Here is an 8,016-nt window from a genome sequence, read left to right as displayed (position 1 = left end):
GGTTCGAACCCTGGCTGCACATATTTCGAACCAGAGTGGTTCGAATTATAGAGAGAGATTCGGGCTATGTAATTCGAACCGTGCTGGTTCGAATTACACAAACCGTAATTCGAACCGGGCCGGTTTGATTTAGTGGGAGAGAGACCTCTATATAATCGTTCTAAGCGTGAGTTGGTCTCATTAGACCAGTGAGATGGCTAGTGAGGAGAGTTTTGTTGTTCTGGTTCACCACAGAGGATCCATTAAGAGGAAAACTCGTTCCGGAGTGAAGTTTACAGATAAGGATCCTCTCTGTATTGTCGTGAATCCAACGACAAGCTATGATGACCTTGTTAGATCTGTGCTGATGAAACTTAGCCTGGAAGGTGCGAAGCGGGTTAAGAAGTTTTTCTATCGCATTCCAGTCACGATCCTGCACGATACGATGAAGTATGATTGTTTCACGATCGGTAGTGATGAGGACCTGCAAGTCATGTTTCTTTGTCGGAGGCAGTTTCCGGAGGTGAGAACACCAGAATTGCTCGCAAAGCTGATTGATGTGGTATCCAGCTTAGGGGGTTCCAACCGGAATACCACCAATGTAGCCACGGCAGCTGGCTCCAGTTCGAGGGCTGCCGTGGCCTCTTCCTCCGTCCCAGTGTACGAGCCAGCAGTCCAACTTGTCGCCTCCCCGTCTTTTGCTGTTGATCTGAATGACGGCGTAGGCGACGAGGTAGGATCCTTTGATATTCTGCCGAACGCTTTAGAGGGCGTTCCACCGGTTGGCGTCGGAGACGGAGTCTTAGGTGATGCAGATGAGGACGACGTCGAGCCAGATACGATTGAGGATGACAGCGGCGACGAGGTTGGAGCGACTGGTCCTGCATTGGCGGGCGGTGGTTCTAGCTCTGGCACACAGCAGTATCCACTACATTTTTTCTCATTGGACTTGGACGCCATGAGGCATGAGGGGGTTTTAGGGGACGCTGTTGGATTCGGAGCTAGAGATGCGGAAGGGACTGCTGGTCTGACAGAGTTCCAGGTTGGTCAGCAATTCCAGGATAAAGACGAGGCCCTGTTAAGTGTGAAGAGTTACAGCATCCGTCGAGGGGTACAGTACAAGGTGCTGGAGTCCGATCACCGCAGGTATGTGGGCAAGTGTTCCGAGTTTGGGAATGGGTGCACATGGTTGATTCGACTGAGTCTCCGGAAGCGCAAGGGTCTTTGGGAGGTCAAACGGTACAACGGACCTCACACTTGTCTGGCCACATCCATCTCGAGCGACCACAGGAGTTTGGATTATCATGTGATTTCGGCGTTCATTATGCCAATGGTTAGGGCTGACGCATCCGTGAGCATAAAGGTGCTCCTAAACGCCACGGCAGCGCACTTTGGTTTTAGGCCGACTTACAGGAGGGTATGGATGGCAAAGCAGAAGGCTATTGCCCTCATCTACGGTGACTGGGATGAGTCATACAACGACATCCCTAGGTGGGTGTTGGGTGTCCAGCTGATGATGCCTGGAAGTGTTGCGGTCCTCAGGACGAGCCCGGTTCTAGTTGGAGGACAGGTGGACGAGTCTCAAGCGTATTTCCACAGACTTTTCTGGACTTTCCCTCCGTGCATCGAGGCATTCCGTCATTGCAAGCCGCTAGTCAGCATTGATGGCACACATCTGTATGGGAAGTATGGGAAAACGTTGCTCATCGCGATTGCGCAGGACGGGAACTCCAACATTCTACCAGTCGCATTCGCCCTAGTGGAGGGTGAGAATGCAGAGTCCTGGAGATTCTTTCTCTCGCACCTTCGAGAGCACGTGACCCCGCAGCCCGGTCTGCTGGTTATATCGGACAGGCACAACGGCATCAAGGCTGCGCTTGAGGCCCCTGACGGAGGTTGGTTACCGCCATCGGCGTACCGTGCATTCTGCATACGACACGTAGCGGCTAATTTTGCCCTTACCTTCAAAGGCAAAGACGCTAGGAGGCTACTAGTCAATGCGGCGTATGCGAAGACCGAGATTGAATTTGATTACTGGTTTGATATTCTTCGGTCTGAAGACCCAGCGATGTGTGACTGGGCGAACCGGATTGACTACTCCTTGTGGACTCAACATCGTGATGAGGGTCGAAGATTCGGTCACATGACGACGAACATCTCCGAGTGTGTGAATTCAATCCTCAAGGGGGTCAGAAATCTCCCTGTAGCATCCCTGGTGAAGGCAACATATTGTAGGCTTGCAGAACTCTTTGTTCGGAAGGGGAGAGAGGCTGAGGCGCAGATGGGAACCGGACAACAATTCAGTCAGCATTTGGTGAAGTGTATTGAGGCCAACTTGAAGACGGCCAGGTGCTTCATGGTGACGTTGTATGACCGGGATAACTCCGAGTTCACCGTAGCAGAGACCACTCCGACTGGTTCTTTCTCCTTGGGTACCTACAGAGTATCGCTTGCATCGCGGACATGTGACTGCGGGTACTTCCAGGCGCTTCATTTCCCGTGTCAGCACGCACTTGCATGCTGTGCCTACTCACGGCTCACCTGGACCTCTTACGTTCACAGCGTCTATCAGATTAGCTCGGTGTTCAGTGTGTATCGGATGGGATTCACACCTCCGATCCCGGAGGGCTTCTGGCCACCTTACGACGAGCCCACGGTGATTCCGGACCCTGACAGGAGGCGTGCGAGAGAGGGTCGTCCTAGATCCACAAGGATACGGACGAATATGGACGAGGCAGATCTGAATCGGCCAAAGAGGTGCGGCCTATGTCGCCAACCCGGACACACACGACGTTGTTGCCCACAGGTTGGAGGATCGTCTCAGGCAGGATGCCATTAGTGGGCATGTTGTTAGTATTAGTATTTTTTACTTTTTGGTTTTCCTGTTAGATGCAATGTTTGAGCACGTATGTAACTGTTTGATCTTTAAACATTGTACTTTGATTGTTGCGAGTAGTAATGAATATGTTGTCTTTCAGTATGAATACTGTTACAAGTTCCGTCGATGCAAATTTTAATATTCTAAAGTAAACAATAAACCGTTTCATGATTCGATGATTATAAATAGTCAATGTCCCACAACACAAATAACAAATAACATAGGTAAATAGACTACAACATAACAAGGAAAGTACATATCATTATCATACATGACTGAACCATAGGGAACAAAATACATGAAACGTGCATCATCTAAACAGATGCGATCCGGTACCACAGCGACGGGCTACCCGTGCCCTCTGACCTCGGCGGATAAACGGCTCCTCATCCTCGATGTCATCCCCATCCTCCTGCGGGGCAGGCTGTGCAGGTGGCGCAACATGCAGGGGTGCTGCAGCCACCCCTACGACAGACTGTGATGCAGCGGTGAAAGCAGATGGAGGGGTACCTCCGAGATAGAACTGCTGACCACCGGATGACGATGGAGGCTCGTTCAGATCAACATCTAACGGGGCCTGTGTGCCTGAGGTCTGACCACCACTGCGGGGAGTGACGTCCCCCTGCATGATGGCGGTGATCTCCTCTAGGAAGCGTGGACTCCCGAAGTCCCCAACAAGCGTCTCTGACCCAATAAAGTCTGACCACTGAGATCCCGGGATAACCCAAGGTGTACCCCCCTGCTCAAGCTGGTCATCGGCTGGCACACCAACGAAGTAATGTCCAAGAAGACCCGATCCAAGTCCAGCGTCACCCATGTCAGCCCCGTCACCCATCCCTGTACCATACCACTCACCCCCATGACCGCCATCATGTGTACTAGTACCCGCAGCTGCAACAGCCCCTAAACTACCCCCGCCAACGTGCCCATGCTGATCATCGTCATCGTCCCCACGGTCAGCATGCCCCCTCGCCCTACCTCCCTGGGCTCGTCGTCCGCCTCTAACAGGACCGGCGTCGTGATCATCGTCCATACCATGATCAGGCCACCTAAACTCACGCTGGCTCCGCCGTGTCCCCACACCCATCCTCCTCTCAACCCTACGCCTGTCCGGCACGTCTTCAGGACGATCCATGTCAGGAACTCGCCCCGGACCTCGCTGTGACGCCTCAACCGGAACCGGAACTGCTCTCGGATCTCCCAGCTGCGTGTCCGGAGACAAGAACCTCTTCCCATACTGACTCCACCACTCAAGGAACTCATGCGACGGTCCGGGGTCGGCAACAACGTCGAACCTCAGCACACTCTCCTGACGAGAGTCCCAGTAGAGATGCCACTTCTGCAAATAAGACGGGAACCACCGATCGCCACCTCTACCGTCCTTGGACATCAGAAAGTCGATGTTCAGGGCGGGAAGCGGAGGGGGCTGTACCCCTCCAAACTGCAGAAGAACACGATCTATCTGATGCCACTCTATGACAACAAAGTAGATCAGCGCGGTCACAGAGCGCCACAACGCCATATGCCGAGGCTCCAAAACCTCCGGATGCAAAACCTGAAGGACGTCGGGGCTACTGTACGGCATCCATATAAACTGCACAACACAAGGAAGCCATTCTTGTCAGGGCAACTGTTGGAACCAAATAGAAAAGGTTGCTTATAAAAGGAAAGTTGTTAACTTGCATACTCACCTCCCTGTCCTGTAACCGGTCTATCCTGAGCCTCCACATCGCCACTCTAGGACCCTTCTCGCTCCCGGAAGGGTTGTAACCTGACCATCTGCAACATAAACATGTGTTACGTCAACTGAAATATGTGTTTAGAGTATGCAATAGACTATTAATGAAATGTAGTGATGTGTGTAAAATTGAAATAGAGAAGACCGTTTCTAGTACCTCGAGACCAACGGCCAGCTGAACGTCTCATATCCTGCAGGCCTAAACCGAGAAAAGCGCCAAAAGATCCAAGACTGAAGTAGCTGAAGCGGGCCCGCTAACTTGACGACATGTCTGTTCGCCACTCGGCACATGCAACGGTACAACCAAGCCAGTGCTGCAGAACCCCAGCTGTAGGTACCCAGCTCCTCCAGCCTCGCTACGTACGGAAGCCATCTAATGTGAATCTGATTCCCGGACTTGTCCGCAAACAGCTGCGTGCCCAACAACATCATGATGTACGCACGGGCATATCGGCGCACAGTCTCCTCATCTGCATCCTCCGGGCACTCGCCAAAAGTCTCCTGAAACCAGCTGCAGTTCACGGCGTACTTCTGAACCTGACTAGGAGGAGGTATAACTCTGAGCAACTCCTGGAACCAGACCCAGGCTGGACGGCCACCCTCGATGTATATATGGAACTCTGACAAGCATCCGCTCATGTAACGGCCGTCCACTGGCAAACCCAGCTGGTATGCCACGTCCTGGAGTGTGATAGTGCACTCTCCGAACGGCATATGAAACGTGTGCGTCTCGGGACGCCATCGCTCCACGAATGCACTGACAAGGGCCTCGTCTAGCCGGAACCATCGGTCGTTCAACCTTGCAAGATGGTATAGACCTGCCATCTGCAAGTACGGAACGTATCTGTCATCAAGTCGCATGCCCTGCTGCCGCCGCATGCTCCTAATGCATCGCTGGGGCTGCAAATAGTAATGAACCGCATAGTTAAAACCAGCTTAAAAACCAACCACAACCGTAAGCAACACGATAAATCATCAACAAACCATTCTGCTAAATAAAACCGCATAACATTACATGAAAGATAAGGAACTGGAAAACAAACCCATATACCGCACAACTAAACCTTTAACATAAACCGGCTTAACGAGATCCACTAACAAGAAAAACTTTAACTAAACCGGTTTACATAAAACATCTAGCGTAAAACAACTACAATCAAACAAGTCAAACAAATCACCAACATAAAACCACTAATGAAAACCACGTACCCTAAACCACTCACATAAACCGCTTGCATAAACCACTCACAAAAACCGGTAACATAAACCACAAACATAAACCACTAACATAAACCACTAACTTAAACCACTAACATAAACCACTATCCTAAACCACCAACCTAAACCACTAACATAAACCACTAACTTAAACCGCTAACTTAAACCACTAACATAAACCACCAACATAATCCCCTCACATAAACCACCTACATAAACCACTAACATATACCATCATCTAACCCACATGCAAAACCACTAACTCACAAATACCGCTAGAATAAAAAATATTTCCGTACTAACCTCGTCGTTGATGACCCCGGCTATATGAGCGACTCCGTCCAAGTGATATAACCGTGCCGGATCGTCCCCCATCAGCAGAGTAGTCCGTTCAGGTCTTCCTCGGAGAGAATCTGGGTCGTTTTCTCTGAGATTTGGTGGGGTAGGGGGATGGAATAATAGTTCGAATGAGGGTGATTCGAACTCCTTATATAGCCGAATCACCCCTAATTCGAACCAGCATGGTTCGATTTATGAAGGAACACGCCAAGGGTAATTCGAACCAGCCTGGTTCGAATTACATACGTCGCACAATTGGCTATAGTTCGAACTAGGTCAGTTCGAATTACATTCAAAGATCCTCTCCAAGTAGTTCGAACCACCCTGGTTCGAATTATTAACGTTTGTAGTTCGAACCACCCTGGTTCGAATTACATAAAAATAGCTTCTGGCTTATTGCTGAAACGATTTTCAGTTTGGCGTATTTACGTTACACTATTTTTGGCTTGGCTTAATGGGGTTTTTTACCCTTTATTTTGCTTTGGAAAATGTTAGTTTTATTATTTTATTTCAATAAATTTGGTTTATAATTATGTTTATTACATATTTATAATTATAAAGACTTTAATGTGTGTGAACTTTAAAAATTATAATTTTTTTATGTTTTTAGAAATTATAAATTTATTGAAATTGTTGTGAAATTATATATAATTGTTTAATATTTAATGGTTTATAAAAAAAAAAGAGAGCCCGCCAACCCGCCAGCGTACCATTAGGCGGGGCGGGGCGGGCCAGCCCACCAGATGGCGGGCTTTCCCATTTGTCACCCCTAATGGAACATGAACATAAGTACCCGCCGCATAGAACATATTAAATATACGAGAATATAAAATTATTAATTTATCCTAATTTATATATACATAAATTCATTTCTTGAATTTAGTAACCCTAACTTCTGCCTCCAATTCAAATTCTTCCTTTTTCTTCTAGACTCATTTTCAGTCTCAATCCTCTCTCTCTCTAACTCACTTTCTCTGCCTCTCAAGTCTGTCACTACGTCGCTCAATATCGTCCCAAAAAATTATGTTATGTTATTATGTTGGAATATGTTTTTATGTTTTCTCCTTTGAAAATGTGTTATCTTTTATAACGAATATGTTATAAATTGTGTTGAATTATATTAAATTGATTATTTTATGATTATTATATTATGTCTTTTTGTGTTAATTTTTTTTCAAAAGTTTTCAAAGAATATTCATAGATACTCGAGGAGATCTGCGTTCCTTAAGGGGTAATTAAACAGGAACTTGCAATGACAGAGAAGGAACGGGGGCATTTTTTTTTTAAATAGAAGTGAGGGATGGGAAGGGGGCTTCTCACACTCTCCTGAGTACTCATTACCATATCTAACTAGCAACGGGATCCAATTTGAGCCGATTTAAGAGGGGACACGTGAACTTTATCTGCATTGGGCATTTAAGGTAATGAACGTAAGTCGGATTTGAGACCCTAACAATAGATTTTAGTTGATCTTGCTTGCATTGAGGTCTTAATAGGCCCAAATATATTTTGGATTAATATTTTGAGTCATTGTTATAGCAAATACTATACTATTTAATATTATAACACTTAATATTTACAAGATATTTTTTAATTCAAATTTTAAAAAAAATTATCTCTTTTTTAGTTTTAAATATTATTTTTTAATGTAACGAAAAAGTGAAAATAACAATAATCACTCACATAATTAAAATAGATAATCTTAATATTAACATGACACTATATATATCAAGAATTATTATATATGATATATAATTTTTTTCTTTTCTGTAATGACTATTTATATAATTTATTGAATATTTTTTCATCTTAATATTTAATAAATTTAACATACAAAATATTATTTAACATACAAAATAAGTAA

This window comes from Arachis ipaensis, chromosome B09 (assembly GCF_000816755.2).
Source record: "Arachis ipaensis cultivar K30076 chromosome B09, Araip1.1, whole genome shotgun sequence".
NCBI lineage: Eukaryota > Viridiplantae > Streptophyta > Magnoliopsida > Fabales > Fabaceae > Arachis > Arachis ipaensis.
Note: the sequence above shows the minus strand (reverse complement) of the source record.